This window comes from Psammomys obesus, unplaced genomic scaffold (genome assembly GCF_907164565.1).
Source record: "Psammomys obesus unplaced genomic scaffold, mPsaObe1.curated_primary_1811, whole genome shotgun sequence".
NCBI lineage: Eukaryota > Metazoa > Chordata > Mammalia > Rodentia > Muridae > Psammomys > Psammomys obesus.
Window position 1 is genome coordinate 20,631,589 of NW_026591598.1, and position 23,465 is coordinate 20,655,053.

The 23,465-nt window shown below is 43.9% G+C and overlaps 1 protein-coding gene across 2 annotated transcripts in view; it reads right to left on the bottom strand.

The window, feature by feature from the left end:
* Prdm2 (PR/SET domain 2) overlaps nucleotides 1–5,283 on the bottom strand; it is a 103,570-nt gene extending 98,287 nt beyond the window's left edge. The window contains exon 1 of one of the 2 annotated variants that reach the window (XM_055610786.1): nucleotides 5,194–5,283. The gene's annotated coding sequence lies outside the window, so the exon portion shown is untranslated. The remainder of the gene's footprint in view (nucleotides 1–5,193) is intronic. The other variant, XM_055610787.1, reaches the window with a different exon arrangement.
* Between the last annotated feature and the right edge of the window lie 18,182 nt (nucleotides 5,284–23,465).

The following is a 23,465-nucleotide window of genomic DNA, read 5'->3' on the forward strand; positions in this document are numbered from 1 at the left end:
TGTGTGTGTGTGTGTGTGTGTGTGTGTGTGTGTGTGTGTGTGTGTGTCCGTCCATCACAGGTCAAAGGACTACTCCTGGGTGTTCTCTTTCCTACTGCTAGGTCCTGGAGAATCTTAGCATGCTGAGCCATCTTGCTGGCCCTGCTTGCTTGTTCTTTACCTAGCTCAAAATACCTCAGTAAAAAGAAAGTAATATTTGTCCCCATTTTGCAAACATTAAGTGAGAAGAGATGCTACCTACATCCCTCTCACACACACCACCACACACACAAAGCTGTGTAGTCCTGTGATCCTGTCATTCTGCACGTTGATGTAGGGTTCTGCTAAGCAACAACAGGACTATATGCAAACAGTAACTCCATGTGTTCTGACATGGAAACAAAGCTTCACAATCAAGCATCTCAATTTACCTCCAAGAGCCTTCTTTTTCAAACTTTCTACTTGCAAGTGTATCTTAAAGCCAGGACTTGACGAATTATGGCAAAGTCTTTAAGCCTCAGAAAACCAAACTGAAGGCCAATTTTATAGTCTCCAAAATAAGCTTAATGTACATTGACTGACTAAACCCTTTGGAAATATACAGGATTCATGCTGAAATATATACAGGATTAGGGAACTCTCACAATTATTTTCAAATTTTGAAAGTATCATTTAAATTAATTTTCCATGAGCGTTTAATAAAGTCTTAGAAAAACTACATGTAAGTACATCTAAAATATGTAGGTTTTACCAATTTCCAGATGGGCTGTCCACAGTAATCAAGGTAATATCTCCACTTAGCTTTACATATTTCAGACAAGCTGAAATAAGCATGAAGTAACTCAGCTCTTTCAAAACAAAGCCTAACAAGTGATTTATTGCAAGGGCTACAAAATATTCTTCTTGCCAAAATAGCTGAAAAATATGGATAGATTTAGTACAACTTTTTTTAATACATGTTCTAAGGGGCTAGTAAATGAGAAACACAGGATAGGTATGACATGAACCAAGATTCCATGAATAAACACTATGCAGAATTAAGAAAAGAAATAAGTATTTATTGTGACCGGGTTTACTATAGGCAATGACTCTAACACATGCTTCAAGGAGGTGGGCTAGAGAAGGAAAAGTATTCCTTTTAAGAAAAAAAAAATTTAAATGACACATACATTCATTGCACTGAAATTATTCAGAAATTCCTGTCATTAAGAAAACCACTCATGGGGCTAGAGAGACTGCTCAGAGGTTAAGAGTCCTGGTTGCTCTTCCAGAGGACCCAAGTTCAATTCCCAGCACCTACATGGCAGCTCACAACTGTCTGTAATTCCTGTCCCAGGGGATCACACTCCTCCTATATGAAGGCAAAACACCAATTTGCATACAATAATAATTAAAAAAAAAAAAAACACTCATAGGAAATATGGCTCTAATGGCAGATTTTTTTCACATTTTATTTAATCGTGCATACTGACCAAATATTATTTCATAGCCAAAATAAAGAAAGAACCATGGCTGGTATGATCTTTACTTAAAATGATTACAAATAAAGATTTGGAGACATATTTTCTCCCACAGCGGAAAGTGCATTAATGATACATTTTCCAGAAAGATCAATTAACTATCTTTAAAATGCAATGTATTAAAGTTAGGGAAGCATTTCAAAAGTAAGTCTTCTTTCCTTAAGACAAATTTCTGTGCATAACCCCAGAGTGTCTGATTGGAGGTTTTTGTCTGTTTGGTTTTGGTTTTTTATTGTTGTTGTTTTGTTTTGTTTGCTTGCTTGCCTGTTTTTTAAAAAGGAGAAAAAAAAAGTAGTGTTTAGAAAAGCACAGGCATCAATCTTCAAGGAGTTGCTTCAAGTCTCATTTTCTGGAAGGAAATAGTTATTTCTATGCTGTCCAGCATAATGGACCAAATGCTTTAATTATTCACCATAGATCAACTATATGTAAATTTATTTAAATGTCATAATAATTTAATCTGCATACTGGGAATGCTGAGTACATGTCATGAAAACTTCATAATCTCCAGGCTATTTCACACTGCCATACCTCTTGCTACAGTAAGAGTCCAATGTTCAACTGCAGAAAGTTATTTACTCTAGAATCACAAAAGCAAACGCTGGATAGGAGGCTCATTCCCTTCTTCAAGGTTTAAATCATAGCATCTACCCTTAGAGTTCTTTGAGACACCATAACTGCTTCTGTGATTCAACCACCCAACAAAGGAACTTTCATTTAATGAGGTAGTTTAGAATCATACAATTCTATCCCTCCTAATGGACGCTTGGCAATTTTGCTGACTTCACAGCTTCTCATAGCTGACGGAGAAACCACTGGCACCTTGTGGGGCAGGAAGCAGCTAAGCATTCCGCCACAGACAAGAGAAACACCTCCAACAAAGACTAATCCAGTCCAAATGACAACAGTACAGTAGCTGAGAAACAATATTTTACTGGAACTCAATGTTATCCCTAACAACAGACTCTGTAGGTTTCCCTGACTTGCTCTAAGAAAACATTTTCCATAGCTCTAACTAAAATTTCTAAATTCAAAAGGCAAGCACTAGACATGACACGAGGCCTCACACCAAACACTGTAACTGCTGATGGGCAGCATACACCTTATGAAGCCCTAAATACATGTCAGCAGGGGCAGAAGTCATGCTCAGCAGGTAACATCCCCTTCACATCCGGAATTCCTTACAGATGCTCTCTGCACGGAAGTGTGTCATAGGCCCTCAATGTTCACATATTCTTTCACTATGGAGTTTTCTAGTGAAAGCTTCAGATTTGCTGTTGGGGGTTTCTCCCACTGTCCATGTATGAAAACAAACATAAGCTAGTCAGAAGACATGACAATAACAAATGATCCACAATGCTTTCTACTCTGGAAACTGTGATTTAACAGACCCTGTAAGGTTTCTTAGTCAGATCTATACTTGAAAAGATATCAGCATTCTGGGCGTGGGGGGGGGGGGGGAAGCCCCATGAATAAATAAATAGCCAATGTGAAATAATCATCAAAAGAAACAGAAGCTGTGTGCAAATAAATGTGAGCTACACAGACACCTCAGACGAACAGGGAGCTGAAATGGACTGTTACCTCTTAGAAAGGTAGGTAAAAAACAACAACAACTGTGTAGTCGGACCCTAAAAGGCAGATTTTCCAGTGTTCACGTCTTAGATAACTACAGAATTTTTAAATTCATCATAGAGATGAAGCTTACAAATTTTAATGAAAATAAATGTCAGACTTTAGAAGCTTTACAGATCAATGTGGAATTGGCTGATGAATGATGACCCATCCACATATCAGACAGCCGTTAAACAACAAATTGAAGAGCAGGCAAAGACATACATAGACACTTACAACAGCATAATGGAAGACAAGCTACACCAGTACAGACAAATCATATCAATTCTGTATAAAACAGCACACGCAAGTGAATGCTTCTATAAATAAACACGTGGGTATAAAGAAAGACAAGCAGGCACACCATGAGGGACCGGAGACAATCTGCTACAATGTCAACAATGGCTATCTGTGGAGGCGGAAGGTTATGGCTGCTTTCTATTCCTTCTTTGTGCTTTTCTCTGTTTTCCAACTGTCCTGCAGTGAGACTATTTGTCTGTTTTGTGCTCATAGATCCAATACATTATTGCAAAATTATACCTATTATCTGGAGCACTGTATAGAAAATTAAAAAAAAAAAACAAATGAAGCCAACTCTCCCATGAACAAACATTCATTGAGCATTATCATTATATCCTGGTTCTAAGAACTTTCTAAATTCATCAATGGCTTTAAACAGAGACACACACACACACACACACACACACACACACACACACACACACACAGGCCTAAACAGCACCAAATGCAACTGAGTGTTGCCTCCAACAATGGATTTACAGCTCTATTCCTGTGGGTTGAAATAAAGGGGGCTTATAAAATGATCTATAAAGGTCTTCAAAGCTAAGCTAAGATTTCACATAAAAAAGAATTTTTACCAAATAAAGTATAAGAAAGCTTGGAGGGTGACACCTGCATGCGATGTCAAAAACAGAACTCTACAGAAAATAGGAAAACAACAAAATAATGGCTCTCAGTTCCTCCTCTTAATATCTGGATGCAAACTTCTTAAACTTTTTGTTTTAATACTACCATGGGCAGGAATAATTGAACTGTTGTCTGTGCTACTATAGGCAAAAGAACCACTGGGAGGTTTTCTTTGCTGTAAATATTACTTTATACAATAATCCTGAAGCAAACAAAAACTTTAAGATACATTTTAGTCATGTTCTGGGAACATTTTGTACTAGAAGCAAACATTCCAGGGTTTGATTAAAGGGCCCTAAGGGCAAGGCACTGGAACTCAGCAAAACGCAGTCCACGTGTCAAATACACCCAAATCTTCAATACATGAAACATGGGGGGTGGCGGGGAACCCCATTTCTCCAGGTGCATATTCCAGCTGCTTAGTAAGAGGCCACGGGGCTCCCCGGTTATCTGTGAGATTGTTCCCCCAGCTCGAGGCCAGACCTAACGGTACCAGGCCGCGGGCTGGTGCTTCATGCGTGGGTCGTGGAACAACACGGACCTGTTACGTGTATTCCCTGACTCTCTCGTCACCCTTGGAGACACGGTAGACAGATCTTTTGGCTAACCCCAAACCAGTCATATGTATGTTAGTGCACACCTGTGACACACGCACACACGCACCACCCACGGTGGGTCGATGGGAACGTTCGTTCGGGGAGACCGATGGCAGGTTTAGACCGCCCAGAAACTGCACGGGAAACACAAAGGCTGGACGGAGACCCAGAAGCAAGCCGGGGATGCAGATGCACTCAGACACTCAGCCTGGACACAAAAGAGCAGAGAGCAGCGCAGCCCCGCGGATGGGGACCACCCGGGGCCCACGTGCGGTCCCCGCCAACCCCGCAGCCGCGAACCCCGACTCCGCTGCGACCGCCCCCCAAAACGGGCCCCAGACTTGGCCGCAGGGTCCCAGGAGCCGCCGGGCGGGAGGCGTCGGGGAGGGCTCGCCGCGGGTCCCGGCGGGTCGGAGGAAGCTGGAAGGGGGCGCGCCAGCCCGCCCCTCCAGCCCCTCCCGGCCCGACCGCCCCCGCCGCGGCGGCCACGCTCCTCACCGACACCAAGCGTCACCCCCCGGGGCCCACCCGCCCGTCCCGGCTCCGCCGCTCCTCACCAGAGCGCGACGTGCCAGCGCCTCAGCGAGCCCAGAGCCGCCGCCGCCGCCGCCGTCGCTCTGGCGCCCGCGGCCGCGCCGCCGCCATCTTGGCTCCGGCCGGAAGTGACGTCGACACGGCTCCCGCGACCCCGCGCGTGGCTCGCGGCTCGCGACCCCTTGGGCCCCGAGACGACTTCGCGGCGTGACCCCGACGGACTGTTGTCGTCCTCGCTGTCAGTCACTCGTCCACCGCGCTCACCCCAGAGCTTTACCTCGAAGAGAAGCCCGGGTCGCCGCCATCGCCGGGCCGGCCTGACCACTGTAGTCTTATGGGTGAGGAATCCACCACCCTTCAAATGATCAGAGCTGCCGGGGCGTGGTGGGGCACGCTTTAGTCCCCCAAAAACTCATGAGGCAGAAGCAGGCAGATGTCTGTGACTTCGAGGCCAGCCTGGTCTACATAGTGAATTCCTGGATAGGCAAGACCAACTGTGAGACCTTGTTTCAAACAAAACGAGAGAAAGAGTCCATTCTGAAGGCCATTATACCTCTGTCAGGCAAATACACCACTTAGGTTGCGTACAAAGGGCTAGTGCAATCACATGCACTAAAATGAAACTGCGGCAAGGCAGGTGCAGACTGCCAGCCACAGGCCTACATCAGTGCCATGGATCTGTAGCACAGTTCTCCTTGTTTACACACAAATGAGCAGTGGTGTGTGATAGAAATGGGCTGGGTTGAACTCTAGACCACTTCTGACATCCCAGAAAGAGGTCTGATGGGAACACAATTACCTATCAATCTGGAGTTGTGGGGAGATGAAAATTACAGTTGTCACATCTAGATGGTACTCAAATCCGTGGGTACTTAAAGATAAAGCTATCTTCTGAGAAGAAATGAAAAAAATCTAAGTGTAGTAGGCCATATTAGTCCTCTGTGAAAAGGATCTGGTCTGAAGAATAGGTAATATATTGCGTTCAAATATGTCTCCAGAACTTTGGAAAGGATAGGCAAGTTCATCAAATGTACGTGGAGTTTAGAAAACATGTCAATCAACATGGATCGTGGTACGCTCTGTAAAAGGTTGGTGACGTAGCTGATCATCTCATTGATATTATTGACAAGTGAAAATAATGTCAACTGTTGTCAAAGTCTCAAAAATGGTCACCACAGAGCCCACTGAAAATGGAAATGCTTACTTATTTCTCTTGCTTTTTAAAGATTTGTAAACCTAAGAGATATATGGAACCATGTTTCTAGAACATATACTTGTAAAAAGAACTTTTATTTACCTGTTTCAATTGTTGTCTTGGAGGCTTTACTGATTCTATCTGTTAACCTAGGCCTAATCCTGGAAGCTTCTAGCCTTTGTAGAGTCTAACCTAGGCCTAGAATGTTTGCAGCCTCTGAGACTTACTACTGAATAAACTTACCCTTTCTTCTTTCTGAACGCTGGCCTGGCTGGTTCAACTCAGCTGTTCTGGCTCAAACTCCTCTCCCAGCTAATTTATTCAATCTGACTTTTCTCTCAGCCCTTGCATTGCTCTGTCTCACCTCAAACTAACTTCAACAAACTTTTCTAATCTTTTGGCTCCTTGTCATTCTCTGGTTCATTCTGTCATCACCTGTGTTCTTTCTCTGAAACCTGTCTCTCTATTACTGTCCTGGTAAAACAGCCTTCTCCTTTCTCAGTGTGCTTAGCTTCCCTTTCCAGAAGAGTTGGGCAAATTCTGTTCTGTCTAGTCTTTCTTTGTTTTGCCACATTTTCTGCCACTCCATTAGACATCATTTTCAAACATGGGCGCCTTCTTCTACAAACTAACTTTACCTTCGTTGTTTGGGATTAAAGGCATGTACCACCACGCTTGGACCTAAGCTTTTCTTTACCTGAAACTTGCTCTATACTAGGCTGGCCTTGAACTCAGATCTGCTTGCCTCTGTCTCCTGGATTAAAGGCGTGTTTGTATTCCAGCCAGATCATATAGACCTAGAAGATCTTTGGATATGCTCTCTTGCCAGAACTGCCATGTTCTGAATTAAAATTTCTCTACATACTTGATTATGATAAGGCTGCCATTGGATTTTACATTCTTTACTTGTTTTATGCCTTGAAACTAATTTATGCCTTGCAATTAATCCATGCATCAAAATCATCTGAAGTATCTGTGGGAGAAAAGAGGAGACTACCACCTCATCTGCCATCAAACTGCCACACAAGTCATCATTTTTAGAAGAAAATCTCTATGCCACTGACATCAGATAGAATGCAAAAGGAAAATAGGGGACTGTCAAGTCAAAAGTGACATGATAAAACCAGAGGGTGCCATTCCAAGAGAAAGCTGACAAAGAAGTCTGTCCTTCCTGCCTTTAATCTAAAACGATGATGTGTTTTTCCCCTGGGGCCACTATTTCAGATTTGATGTCTTAAAACAACAGAAATTTAATCTCTTACAAAAGTGGAGGCAGGAGTCCAAAATCAGTATCAGCAGGCCAAAGCTAAGGTGTCAGTAGAACCATACTTCCTTCCTCTGAGGTCTCTAGAGAAGACTATTTCCTTCTTCCAGCTTCTGGCGACTGCCAACATTCCTTGGCTTGTGCCCATGCCACCCAATTCTTCAAGGACATCATCTTCACACTCTCTATCTTCACTTCACGTTCTCCTTTGTAGGTAGTGAATTTTCCCTCTGTTCTTTCTTAAAGAATGCATACAGTTACATTAAGGAGATCCAGATAAACCACAATTAATCTCTTCATTGCTTAGTCATATTTACAGAAATTCCACATAGAGTAAGGCTTGACAATTCAAGGGATTGAGATGAGGTCAGATAGTGAACCTTTGGCATTTCTAAATCCCACCTCTAACCAGCCATTGCATACTTTTGATCTGTGTATTTTGTTTCAATTCTTTAGCCTGTGACACTTTTCAGAATAATACTATACTTTACCTGTTCAATCCAAAACAAAGGCTATCAAGATTGCAATGTAATTTCATTGGTGATAAATTAGCTACAATGTATACTAAATACTAGTGTTTTTCTCCTTTGCAATTGTGAAATGTGTTGCTAATGAATGAAAGCAGGAATTGAGACACTTTGATCACAATTCATGGCCTGTTTATTAGAAGATGGAAGTATACAATGTAGTCATTATCAAAATCTGCAACATGACCGGAACTCCATGCTGCAAAAGTCATCTGGCTCAGCTCTGGTCAGTTTTGTGCATTATGCATTAGTGTTCATGGGAAACAGAAATTTCACTACCTACAAAGTAATATGAAGGTAGAGCACAGCATGTGAAGATGCCAGCCTTGAAGAACTGGTTGGCATTTCACAAGCTACACACTTCACTCAAAACCTAGAAATCTGCCTACCTCTGCCTCCCAGAGTGCTAGAATTACCGACATGCACCACCACACCCAGAAATAGATAATTTTTAAGGGGGGAGGGCATCTTCCTGAATCTCAAAATGGATGTATTAAAGCAGTCATCTATAGCCCAGACATTGTATATTTTTAAAAGCATGTGGTTGTAATTAAAACCACAATTTCTACAGAACTACCCTTTACAAGATTAAAATTGTTATAGTTAAAAATCAAAGAATTTAAATTGGAATATCAGTGACAATGCAAGCGGACTTAAGACTCCCTGAACGACAGTACTTGTTCTGTACCAGGGTCTGTTCTAGACATTGCGCATGGATTATCTCACATCCCTCATCGCCATGTATGGTGAGTTCATGTACAGCTATGGGACTAAGGCCCACATGGATGAGGAAAGTTCCCAGTCGAGAAACAAGACCAGGTTTTGAACTTGCTCAGGTCCATGGGAAGCAGCCGCCTCCTCTTTGGTGCGCATGCGTGTGTACAGCCACACTGGAGAGGTAGACCAGTAGTCGCTATGAACAGCTGTGCTATACACATACACCCAAGCAAGGAATGACAACTTAAACAATTACATGAGCCACCAAGAGATGGGAAGCTTGTATTAGAGATTCTTCTTAGATAAAAATAAATGAAGTTCAAAGCTAGACATTCTGGGGACGAAAGATGCATCTTGCTGTACGACAAACACTTGTCTCATAAGAAAACTGCTGCATCATTGCCACGGACCAGCCCAGTCGGGCTCCCATCGCCGAGGGAGAACCAGGCTTTGGACAGGAAGACATGGTTTTGGCGAAGAATTGACAGACAGAGACACCTTGATGGTTTTGACTCTGCTGCAACTTTACTGAAGTCAAGCTAGTATTTTTATAGTGATCTCACAAGGAAGCCCCCTAAAATTGGCATGCTTTCCAGAACATTCAGACTTTTACCAAGGATACAAAGTTTATGTTTTAACATAGGGCAGTGCCCACAAGAAATCTTTGCCTAGAAACTTTCTGATCAACGCAAACAAGAAACAAAAACCTCAAACTATGGTTTCATTATCACTGACTAGTGAAGAGCAAAGTCAGGAGCTGTAATAGTCCTCCGAGCCAAGTCGAATACCTGCCAAAGTCTAAACACACCTTGGTCAACCATCCTCCCTTATGTCCTGATAAAGATTTATGATCTTCCCTAGGAACAAGACGCTAAAGGGAGGGGTAAACTCATGCCAGCTGTACTTCTCCTGTTATTTTTTCTTAAGAAGGAGCCCATTATTTCTTTTTCTATTCTTATAATGTCTTCTGATACTAAATCTAATTCATTACTTTTCTTAAACTTATTCCTTTTACATATTATTTTTATTAAAGCCTTTAACAATCTGCTAATAATAAATTTCTTTATAAAATTAGTTGTGCTGTTTCAGGAGTCACAGAGAAAGATCAAAGAATTCATTATTCCAGCCCCAGAGCCACAACTGAAGAAGCGTAGAAATCTTAGAACATGTCTCTTTTCCAAGTGGGATGAGTCCAAGGGACCTTTTCCAAGGGACCTTCCAGGGGGCGAATTTCCGGAGAAAGCATATCCCTCACCCTGTAGCTTATGCTACTATGGTGACACTGGTGTAGGTGTAGCAATCGTCACCACGTAGCTTTTTACTCAGAGTGGGGAATCTGAACAGTAGGCGGAGGGAGTGGATGTCACCTGTTCTGAGCATCCTCCCTGCTCTTGACTCTATGTCTCACCTCAGCCTTGCCGCAGCACTGACAGCTGCCGTTTACAGAGACTGAGGCTGAGATTGCCTGTTGACACACAGTTGGAGTCAAGGAGCTGTGTGGTGTCAATGTCTAGGATGTGTCCACTGTCATGCTGCTTCCAGTCATGAAGGTGCCCCAGGGCACAGGGGACCGAGAGACACTGCCCCAGCTCTGCAAAACTGGAATGGAGGCTAGAGGACTGGATCGGCACCCTCCTGCTTTTGCTGTGCTCTTTGAGGGCTAGCTTGGGGAGGGGGGTCTTTTACATGTATGTGTATGTAGTGTGTGTATGTGTGTTTGCATGTATATGTGCACATATGTGTGTGTGGAGGCCAGGGGCTGACCTTAGGTGAGGTGCCTTTCTTGATTGCTCTCCACTTTAAGGCAGAGTCTCTCTCTGAACCTGAAGCTCCGACTATTCAGCTACAACTATTCATCGAGTACAGGTAGCAGCAAGCCTTGGGGTCCCCTGTCTCAGACTCCAGAGGGCTGGGGTTTTTGGTGGGCTGCCACTCACTCGCCATTTACATGTAGACTGGAGATCCAAATTCTAATCCCCGCTCTTGTTCTGCAAGTACTTACCCACTGAGCCATCCTCCTGCCTACTACAGTGGTTTGTCTTATTTTGGTTTGCATTGCTTTTGTTTGGTTTGCTTTGGTTTGGTTCAGTTTGAGACAGGCTCCTATTGCTCAGACTGGCTTTCACTTTACTAAGTGGCTGGAGATGGCCTTGAACTACTACTACTGCCACCTACTAACTGCTACTGCTGCCGCTGCTACTACTGTCTCTAGAATTATAGGCCTGTACCACCATACCCAACCCCACAGGCAGCCCTCCCCCCCCCCCCCCCCAAGGAAAAAAACAGCACTTTTTAAAAGTAAGAAAAAGAGGGCTAGAGAGATGGCTCAGTGGTTAAGAGCACTGGCTTTCCTTTCAAAGACCGGGATTCAATTCCCACCACCCACATGGCAGCTGACAATAACTCCAGTCCCAGGGGCACCAATGCCCTCTTATGGCCTCTGCAGGCACCAGGCATGCAGCTGGCGCACAGACATACATGCAAGCAAAACACCGATACAAATGAATAATAAATACATTTTGAAATAAACTTTTTTTTAAAAAAGAACCAGTCCAAAATGATAAAATAACAGCTGCAGCAAAGATAACTTTATTTTATCCCGAATGAAACCCAGATGATGTATTCTTCATTTTTCCTTTTCAGCCTTGAGCCAAACATGTTAGTGAATGAGGTAAGAGGTCCAGCCTTTCCCAAATAGCTGCCCCTAAGTAGCCGTCTTTCCTTCTTTCTCAGAAGCTGCAGTGTGCAGAGCTCAAAGGCCTTCATGGTTTGTTCCCAAGAACACAAAGGGAAAGTTCCATCTCTGTCGTCCTCGAAGGCAGGATTAATTCACTAACACACCACCACGATGGCATGAATAAAACATATCCGTTGGCAACAAAGACGAAGTGAAATGTATTTCAGCAGGAAACGGCAGCAGTGTGGGAGGGAACAGAAGATAAATCAGGTGCAGAAATCCACAGGCTGCACTGAGGTGGTCACATGGGGAGGTGAGTTTTATTCCTGGGATTAGAAGCTGTGCTCTCTGCGTTTGGTGGGAGACTGCAAACAGGACAACCTGGCCTCTCCCTGCTGGTCATTTCTCACACATCCTCAGCATAAACCGTCTCTACACAGGGCCCCGCTCTGGAAATCATGCTGTCTCTAGATCCCCACGCTCCGGAAATGAATGGTTGCATTGTTGCTGTTTGGTGTTTCTCATCACCACTTCTATATTAGAAGCCAGCTTCTGGGTGAAATCTTCCTTAGTTATGTAGCTTTTGTAGACAACACAGTATTAGAAAGTCGGTGGGCTAAAACAATACACCGGCATTTTCTCACCAGTCTACAGCCATGGGTAGGGTTAGGTCTTTTCAGGGATCAAGAGGGATAACCCATTGTACATCTCTCTCCAAATTCTGGGTTTGCCTCTGTGTTGCTCAGCTTGTAGACAACATCATTTCAGCAGCCTCTGCCTTCACAAAGGACCCTTTGAAAGAATTCCAGTCACTGTGTTTGAGGCTCACCCTACATGAGGATGGTCTCAACAAATCGTACCTGCAAAGATGCTATTAGAAGGTCACGTTCTGAGGTCACAGAGTACATGAATGTTGGAAGACATTTTCCAACCCAGAAGTAGAGCCGACATGCATCATTTCTTCTTTCTGTGGGTCTCATTACGGCCTGTGCCTGCAGCTGCCTGCGCACTGACTGTCCGCTGCAGCCAACCCCACGAGTGTCTTATACCCCAAAGGTATCTTAAGATAACAACCGTATAACATCTCCACTGTGTTTCAGTGAGAGACACGTGTCTTCCTCATAGACACTGTTGACTAATAAAAACAATGTTCTGTCTTGCCACTGAAATATGGTCTCTAGAACAGAAGAACTAGCCACAGCCAAGGCTGGTACGTAGCTCAGTAGAATGCTGGTTTAGCTAGAGGCAGGTCTTAGATTCAGTCCTCCACATTGGGAAAAATATGCCTTAAAGTCACGTTTCTCTCCTCCTTCACCCTGCCCAAACGATTGAAATGCTGATTTCCTTATAAGATTCTTGGACTACCAACAGAAATACGAACTCTTAAGCATTCGTGATAAGAATGCATTGCATTCCTTTGTCACAAAAAGTCATTTCAACAATATGAGGCCCATTCTGGGTCCATAGGTAAGGGAGTGCCTGTCAGCGCTGAAAGCCCAGAGCTGGGTTTATGTAATCCCTGACAGGCGCCTGTGAGCCAATTGTGAAACTAGGTGAGACTGTTTACCTTCAGGAGACATTTTACAAGGGCAGTAGCAGCGTCACCATTAACTAGAGAGCAGGTCTGGCTTCTAGTCGGTCCCAGCCAGGCAGGCTGCTGAACATTCTACTGGGAACAGGAAAATATCTTCTATATCAGAGGAATAGCTGGCTGCAAAGACCATGGCTGCTCCCAAAACTATGCTGATTTTCCAGCCTCACCTTGGGGTGTGTTTCTGTATGACTGGAGTATGGAGCCCAGACTCATCCAATGAAAGAGAATTGTCCATTTTTTTATTATTATTATTTTTCTCATCCCAAAAGCTCTTTCAGATTTGTTGCTGTTGTTGCTGTTGTTTTGTGTTTTTGTGACAGGGTACCTCTGTGTAGTCTTGGCTCTCCTGGATTCCATCTGTAGACCAGGCTAGCCTCGAACTCACAGTGATTGCCTGCCTCTGCCTCCCTGAGTGCTGAGGTTAAAGGAATGTGCCACCACCCCTGGCTTCTTCTTATTTTTTTTTTAATCCCTCCTGGTGGCAGTTTGAATAAGAAACATCCTTCATGGTTTTTGTATTTAAAACCTTGGTCCTGCTGGGCATGGTGGTACACGCCTTTAATTTTATCACTCAGGGAGGCAGAGGCAGGCGGATCTCTGTGAATTCAAGGCCAGCCTGGTCTATAAAATGAGTCCAGGACAGCCAAGGCTACATAGAGAAACCCTGTCTTAAAAAACCAAACCAAACAAACAAACAAACTTTTGAACTTTGATTCCAATTGGTAGCGCTGTGTCTGGGGATGTTCAGGAAGAATGCACTGGGAAAAGGCGCTGAGGTTAAAAGTCTTGTACCACATCTAGCTTTACTCTCTCTGCTTGCTGCTTGGGCTTGAGAGTGTGAGCTCACAGCTTCCCACCCCTGCCATCACGCCTGCTGCTTGCTGCTAGCCTCCTGTCATGACAGGCTCTTACCCTCAGCAATCATATGCCCAAATCAACCTTTTCTTCAATAAGTTGCTTTTTTGTCACCCTTCATGAAATTGTAATATCACAAATACGTTAGCTTATACACTGTACAAGTATTTATGCATTGAATACTCTAGAATAAGCAAATCTTGTAAGACTACAAAGAGCTTTTGGGAAAATAATTGCAGGAACTAAGGGTTTGTTGGCATGGTACTTGATTAGCATGCACCTTGGGTTTAATCTCCAGAAAGGAAAAAAATGTGTCATGAACCTGGCAAGGAAGTGCTTGCCTGTAATCTCAGCTACAAAGGCTGAGAGGATTATTTGAACTCAGGAGTTCAGGGCCAGCCTGGCGACATATATATATATATATATATATATATATATATATATATATATATGGAAAAGAAATGGGGAGAGAGGTTTAAGTGGGGAAAGGGATGGGAGAGTACAGAAGAGGAGGCATATAGAAACCTAGGATTTTATATTTAGTGTACATATATAGATACACATACACACACTCACACACACCACATACACATACCTATACAAGAGTTTAATTGGAGTTGTCCTACATGGAAGCCCCAGGCTGCTAAATAAAAAGCCCTGGGCCAGGTAGGGGATACCTCTCCTCAAATTGTTAGTCAGAGGAGTCCTGGAGAACCGCCTCCAACAATATAGGCTGTTGCTCCTGCTCTCAGTTACCCACCAGCACTTAGCGGTAAAACTCTATTACTGAAGACATCACATGCTTTTGGCACAGTCATGGAGGAATCTACCCGATACAGACCAAGAAGCGTCCTCACTTCTAGATAGATTTTAGGGTACCAAAGAGTGCTATACAGCCTCTGGGTAGGAGAGGAATCAACATTCTTACCCAGCTGAGAATTCTGTATGCTACAGTAATGACTGGCCTGGCAGTAGATGCCATGGGTACAGCAGTGGTAGAAATGTTTTGGGGGTAACTGATTACTCTTCAGCTGGCTTTCAGGCCTGATCCATAGGAGCGAATACATGTTTGCTACTATGTATCTAGCCGAGAACCCATAGCTGGAGAGGTAATAGCACCCAGGGGTGGGATGAAAAAACTGCTCCTACTATTTTGCTAAATGGGCATATTATCAAACTGCCCTCTAACTTCATATCTTCATATCAGATTAGTTCTGCTCTCCGACCTCATCAGAGAAGTTTCTTTGTGCAGTGGACAGCAACTAATGCAGAATTAACCAGTTAAAGCACAGAAAACAAGTGTCACTAGAGTGCTCAAATGGGACCCCTATATCACATCCCTCCCCTCTCCTCCTCCCCCAGCAAGGCTCACAGATCATTGTAGAAAAGGGTATGAAAAAATTGTAAGAGATAAGAGATTGAGAAGGATCAGAGTGAAACAGTGTCTTCAAGACATGACAGAACTACTACTCATGAACTCAGCGCAGTTGTGGCTGCCTGTGCAAGATCAACACAAGATGGAGCCAGTCAGCATTCCAGCATGGAGGAAAAAGAGGCTTAGGAGCTCCCACCGTAGCTCAGGAGTTATTGACAGCTGGTGGCTTCTGGGAGGGGGATGGTCAGTTTTCTCCTGAGATATGGCCCCTAGTGGGCCAACCAGGCTCCAGCTGATAACCTCACATGCGTGAATCTATGGGAAGCACAAACTGGACTTTATGGGTTATTTTTTTTTAAGGGACATGAAGTTTGGAGGGGACAGGGATGCACTTGGGAAGAGTTGGGGGGAAAAGTACAGAGTAAATATGATCAAGATACGTTGTATGTATGTATGAAGTTATCTGAAGATAATAAAGATACTGTGTTCTGTCTGGTTATTTTTTAAGATTCATTTATTTATACATACGATCACTCTGCATATATGCCTCCTGCACGCCAGAAGAGGGCATCAGATCCCATTATAGATGGCTGTGAGCCAACATATGGGTGCTGGGAATTGAACTCTGGAAGAGCAGACAGTGCTCTTAACCGCTGAGCCATCTCTCCAGCCCTTCATCTGGTTATTTTTAAGGCTGAGCACATTCGAGTGAAATCTAAGATCTGTAAGGATCAGTAAACCCAAACAGTCGTGCCGAATGGGCCTCTTATGAGAAAACTGAAACTTCACAGCCCAGTGCTGTGGTTTCTTGATCTAAGAAGATCATTCACTCATGCTGTATGACTGGAGAGGAATATCCCGTATCCAAGAGCGTCTAATGAAGGAAAAAAAAAAAAAAAAAGGCATGACAGGCTCTGCATGGGAAGAGCTGGGCACACAGAACACCCTCTCTGTATTTTTCTCCAGGAGCAGCTGTCAAAACAACTTACAGGCTGGATTGGCAGCTCATTAGCATCCTCTTTACCGACCGGAATTCAGACTACTTTTCAGCAGACAGAGCAAAGAGGAGGAAGCAGCTGCCCTGGGCCATGAGGCTCAGGCTTCTCTTCTGACACGAACAACATTAACAATAGGCATGCCTATGGACTGGCCTTTTAGTCACCATGGGGTTGTCATCACGACTCACAAATCCTCAACTGCTTCTTATAATTAACTGTGATGAAGTATTACGACTGTCCTCACAGCAGGGCCAACCAACATTTTAGCAGGAAAGTCATCTTTTGTGTGGGAGATTTATAAGTAGTGCTTAAATGTGAAGTGGGCCCCCGTGGATCTTTGTAAAATATTTATTTTAGTCTTTGAAAATGTTGGCGCTTTGCTTTTTATTTTTTGGTGTTTTCGGTTTAGGCACTTGTCCGAGTTGGTGACACCCAGCATCTCTGGGTCTATTTTCACTCTATCTGTAAAGGAAAGGGGTCAAGCGAAGCCTGTAAGGCCTCCTCTAGTTCTAAAACGTTCACGGCTCTGGTTGCATCTAGTCACATTTCTCCAGGGCCATTTCACAACTAAAAACCAAAACCACTCTTAATTGATGACAGATGCTTTGAAATATCTATTAGATTATGAGAGATGCTCTAAAAAAAAATATTATGGGCTGGGAGATGGGTCAGCAGGTAAGAGGACTCAGCACTCTCGCAAAGGACCTGGGTTCACGGCCTTCTCCAACACCTGCTCCAAGGGCCTTGACCCCTCTTCGGCCTCTGCAGACACTGTATTAGAGTGGTGTGTATACCTACAAGCAGGCACACACTCAGACACATAAAATAAATATTTTCTAAAATAATAAATGGTATAACCAGGCAGTGCACACCTGTAATTCCAGAACTCTGGCAACACAGGCTGGAAAATCTGGAGCTGGAGGCCAGGTGGGCCACATAACAAATCTCTGTCTTAAGAAACAAATGAAAACAGAAGCCCTGAAAACAAGCAGAAAAATCCAAATTCTTCCAAACCTTCTTTTTATGAAACTTATTGCATTTTTTTTTTTTAGCAAGAACAGCTATTTAAATAAAAAACACATGCAACATACAAAAGAAATGAGAGCACACTACTGTATAACTTGATATTTATTCTCTTACATTACCGTGGAATTTGAATATTTGCAGTTAAACAGGGATTTTTTTTGTGTGAGACACTCAAAACTCAACACTGTACAAAATATAGACTATTTAAACATATGCGTATAAATATATGATACAGACATATGTAAAACAGCCTGAGATGGGGAAATACACTCAATAAGAAATTTATTTGTTATCTTATATAAAAATCACTGTTCTGACTAGGCCCACATGGTGTTGAAGCGCACCTATAAAGTCCCAGCCCTCAGGAGGTTAAGGTGGAAAAATTGCTACAAGTACAAAGCCAGTCTGGGTTACGTAGTGTTTTGTCCTTCAACTGTGGGTTCCAGGGACCAAACTCAGGTCATCAGGCTCAGCGGCAGACCCCTTTAAAAACTGAGTCACCTTGCTGTTCCCCTTCATCTTTCTTTACTGAGATTAGAAGAACATGGTAGGAAAATATTTTGAGTCACTAAATCAACTAGGTGCCAACATGAAGTTTGTCCTGTCCAGATTCGTTTGTTCAGTCAGCATAGATTTACTGAGCACCACATAGGGGAGAGGAGACTCAATGTGAGCTGACAGACCTGGGCCCTAACGATTTACAGCTTGCATTCGAAGCCACAGTCTATCTCACCTGGAGGTCAAGGCATTCTGGAGCCATCAACCTTGACCTTCAGCCACCAGGCGGCTAAAATGATAACACAAAGGACATGACAAGGGAGTAAATTCCCCTGTCCTTGAGCATGCAGAGACTTTCCGGTGCGATAAGCTCAAGCTTAGCTAGAGGGGAAAATGGCTTGGACCTTATCAAAATAAAAACCCAGTAGCAGATACTGCTATCGAGAATGTACAAGGATATCCGATGACAGAAATATTTATAAACTGTGTGTCTACAGGGCAGGAGAGATGGCTCAATGGCTAAGAGCTCTGGCTGCTCTTCCAGAAGACCCCTGTCAGTTAGCAGCACTGACATGGCATCAGACAAGCAGTCATCATTACAGCTTCTGAGGATCCAAGGCCCTCTTGTGACCCCCACGGGCTCCTGGCATACATGGGGTGCACATGTATATATTCAAGCAAAAGACTCATACACATAAAATAAACCTAAGAACAAATTTAAAGCTGTGTCTCTAAAGAAGTTTTACAACTCAACAATGCAAGAACATTTTTTACTTTATATGTATTTATTTTATGTCAATGGTATGTTCAAAGCCTGCCGTGTACGTATGTGCCACGTGCAGGCCTGGTAGCCATGGAGGTGAGAGGAGGGTGTCAGATCGCCTGTAACTGCAGTTACGGAAGGTTGTGAACTACCATATGGGTGCTGAGAATTGAACCCAGGTTCTCCAGAAGAGCAGTAAACGCCATTAACTGCTGTGCCTCTCTCCAGCCCCCCGTTGTTTAAAAATTTTGTTTGTTTGTTTAAGGGAAAATGCTTGAATGTACGTTTTCCCCAAGGAGACATACACATAGGCACTAAGCACATAAAAAACATGGAACATTACTTCTTTTTAGGGAAATAAAAATCAAAACCACAACGTTATAGCACGTTGTACCCACGGGAGGCTGTCATCAGTAGAGACAATGGCAAAAGTTGGCCAGGCCTTGCAGTGACTGGCATGCTAGTGCTGACAGGGATGTGAAGTAGAGCAGCAGCTTAGGAAGCCACTTGGCACATCCTCAAAGAGCCATGCCCACTCGCCACACAGCCCAGCAGTCCATGCTTAGACACACATTCAAGAGTGCTGAGAACACGAGTCCATACAGACATCCATACTCTCACGTCCATTCAAATGAGCCCCATTCAAATGAGCCCCAAATGCAAACACCCCACGTGCTGTGTTCATGCAAATGGAGTAGCATTTAGCCTTACAGCAGGTGAAACGACCCAAGCGAGCGTCACTGCGAATGAGGTTCGAAGACCAGGTGAGCGAAGCCACCTCTCCAAGCACAGCTAGCCACATTTGCGGTGGGCTCTAAGGCCTCCACGGACACCCAGATAATGTAGCAGGAGAGATGGCCCTGTGGCTAAGAACACTGGCTGCTCTTCCAGAGGGTAAGGGTTCATGGCCAGCCCTCGCGTGGCAGCCCACAACATTCTGTAACCCCACTTCTAGGGGATCCAACGCCCTCCTCTGGCTTCCAAAGGGTTCAGGCACATACATAGTACACAGACAAGATACCCACACACATAAAACAAAACTAATGACTGAATCTTTAAAAACGAAACCCAGAAAGCTAGATAGCAAAGAGTTCTCTTTTTTAAAAATTAATTTATTTTATCTACATTTTGTGTTTTGACTCCACATAGGTCTGTGGGAGGGTGTCTGATGCCCTGGAACTGCAGTTACAGACAGTTGCAAACTGATAGCAAAGACTTCAAAAGTGTAATTAATAAACTCAGTCTATATAAATATGTGATCACAAATATATGTATATGTATACATATATATATTTTTATAGAATCTATTACAATGTGTATATGTATTATGGATGTGTGTGGAGAGAGAGAGGGGAAAAGAGAAAGAGAATGCTAACAAAAACTGAAGTTCACCATACTTTTGCACATTTTTGAGAACATATGGAAAAAATTACTTCAAAATTAGACCATGAATTGGGCCACAAAGTAAGTCTCAGTAAATTCCAAAGGTGCAGGATCATAGCTGTGCAAACCTTGTTCCTCAGCTTGAACGCAATAAAATTAGAATTTAATAATAAAGGCAAAACACAAAGAACCCCAGACACGCCGAAGAGCACTGAGAAACAAGCCATGTGTCTTGGAGGGAATCCAAAGGGGAAATGAAGACAGTCTTGGGGTGTAGCAGTAATATGTATGCTTGTCTGTGGTGCTGAGAATCCAGCCTGAGCTCCTTGCTTATGGCTGGCACTGTGTCCTAAGGGGCTTCCATGGCCAGGCAGAGCCAGGGACAGAGTCATGTGTTTTCAATGCTGAAGCTAAGGGAGGTGGGGGGCGGGGTGCAGCTCTCTGCTTGTCCTCCAGTTTCCCCATCTTGGCCTTGAACTTTTGATTCATGGTACATGTTTGTTTTTGTGACAAGGTCTCACTATGTAACTGTGGTCATTCTGGTGTGTAGACCAGGCTGGCCTCAAACTCACAGAGATGCTCCTGCCTCCCAAGTACTGGGATTAAAAGCATCCACCACTATGCCTACCCCCCCCCCCCCCCCCCGTGCTACCATTCTTGATGACACAGACTATGAGGCTGGGCATAGTGGTGGATGCCTTTAATCCCAGCACTTGATAGGCAGAGGCCAGCCTGGTTTACATGGGTAGTCTGCGAATATGTATGTTTGTGTATGTATGTATGTGCATATATATTTGTATAAATAATTATATTATAAAATAATAAATTATAAATATTATATTAGTATATGGAGGCAGACTCTCGCCATGGAGAGTACTAGAATTAGGGTGTGTGCCACCACAGCTGGCTCTGTCCTATTTTTTCACACAGAGCCCCTCACAGTTTGGCCAGAGTGGCTGGTCAGTGAGTCTCAGAGATCCTCCATCTCTGTCCTCATACCCCAGGCCCTGGATTTACAGGTGGCACTATGCCTGATTTTTCTGTGGGTTCTGGAAACCGACTCAGTTTCTCATGCTTGTGCAGCGAGCGCATCACGAACTGAGCCATCTCCCAGCGCTGGACAAGCACTTTTATCTGCGGGTGCTGTGCCTCACTGCCCCTGTTAGAGCATCCTAAACTTTGGGAGGAAACGAACCCTCCGCTGGCATACTGTAGGGTCCCCGAAGATGCCGCCCCAGCTTGAGGAGCGGCTACAGATCCAGGTCAGCCTCTGGGAACCGTTGTTTCAGAAGCACTGCAGCTGCTTATAGAGTGGGGATATGGAGGCAATCAGCCTGTCCTTAGACTTTTTGCCCTTAGATTTTTTGTGCAGTGTTTATTTGCTTGTTGTTTTTATAGGGTAAAACCTGGGACACATACTGGACATATTTGCCTGTTTGGGGGGACAGGATCTCTCAATGTAGCCAAGGCTGGCTGTGGTCTCAGTCTTCCTGCCTCTGCCTTGCTAGTGCTGGGATAACAGGTATGTGGTGCCATGCTCAACTAATTTTTTTTTAATGAATACTCTCTGTTCTTTTGAGAGTAGAGGTAAAGATATACAGAAGCTTCTCTGTAGTCTTGGCTGTCCTGGATTTGTTTTGTAGACCAGGCTGGCCTCAAACTCACAGAAATCTGTCTGCCTCTGCCTCCCTGAGTGCTGGGTTTACAGGTGTGCACCACCAGGCCTGGCTCAGTCCTAGTTTCTTAATGATACACAGTGTTTACTGTATAAGCCTGACATGAGTTCAGCTACCCAGAATCCATATAAAAGCCAACACAGCAGGCCACAATTCTCTAATTTCCATGTATCCCTGCAGGAGATGGGAGGCAAATACAGGAGAATCTTCAAAAGCTCATGGGCCAGCTAGCCTAATGCATGAAGTGGTGAAGAGACCCTGTCTTTCTTTTTACAGACTTATTTATTTATGTGTTAATATATATGGGTACTTTTCTGTATGTACATCTGTACCGCAGAAGGTAGCATGAGACAGTGGTGAGCTGCTATGTGGTGCTGAGAACGGAACTTAGGACCTTTGGGAGAGCAGTGAGTGCTCTCAGCCACTGAGCCATTTCTCCAGCCTCAAGAACCTGTGTCAAAGAGGGTGAAAAAAGTCAGTACTAACATCCAAAGATTGCCCTCTGACCTACGTGCATGCTGTAGTGCATGTGTGCCCACATACGTGAACACACACACACACACACATCCACACATCCACATACACACACACACACACACACACACACAGACACACACTTCCCTCAAAATTAAGTTCCCTGAGGTTTATCACTTGCAATAGAAAACCCTGATCAACAGAGCAGCTAAATGAAAAGTAAATAAAAACACAGTCGGAAGTTGGGGACAGTGTCATTCTAGCACTAGGAGGCTGAGACAGAAGATGAAGATTTCAGGCCACGGCTGGAGAGATGACAGTGGTTAAGAGCCTACAGGGGTCCCAGGTTCAGTTCCCAGCACCTGCGGATTAGTTCACAACTATTTGTGACTCAGTCCTAGGAGATGATGCCCTTTTCTGGTGTCTCCTGGCACCAGGTACGCATATATGTGCATGGAAGCCAAACACCCATATGCATAAAATGAAAGCATGAAAGCGTTCTAAGCCAGAATGGGATAGAGCTATCTTAGTTTCTGTCCGGTTCTGTGAGGAGAAGTCAAAACCAAGGCAACTCTTTAAAGAAAGCACTTAAGTGCAGGCTTGCTGACAGTTTTAGGAATGTGGTTCATGATCCTCATGGCAGGAAGCAGCCAGGTGTGGCATCAGAGCAGTAGCTGAGAGCTTTGCATCCTGATCTGCTGGCAACTGGCAGAGGAAAAGAGGGACACTGGGCCTGGTGTGAGTTTCCAGTGCTGCACCTCCTCCAACAAGACCACACCTCCTCCTCCAACAAGGCCACACCTCCTCCAACAACGCCCCACCTCTCTTAATCCTTCTCAAACAGTTCCACTAACTCCAGACCAAGCATTGAAGCATCTGAGCCTATGTAATCCATTCTCACTCAAAATACAAACCCTGTCTCAACACAAACAATTGAATTCGGAACCAGACTTTTGTTCTCAATCTGTCTAGTAGATTCATAAAAGAGAAGGTACTGTTCATGAAAACAATGACCCTTCTTAATTTTAAGTTACTTTTATTTTGTTTAAGTCACAAAGAACAGGAACAAAATTTTGAATATGTAGACCTTAATTTAGAGACCTGCCTGACTATCAAACTCCACCAGAACACCCTTCTCACACAGCTAGTGTGAGAACATTGCCCGAGGCATCCTTCTGTGTTCCTTCTCTTTCCTTCCACTGCGGTCTCACCATCATCCCAGCTCTGTATAAGCACATGTTGCTGACCATCAGTATCTATAGGTCATTTTCTG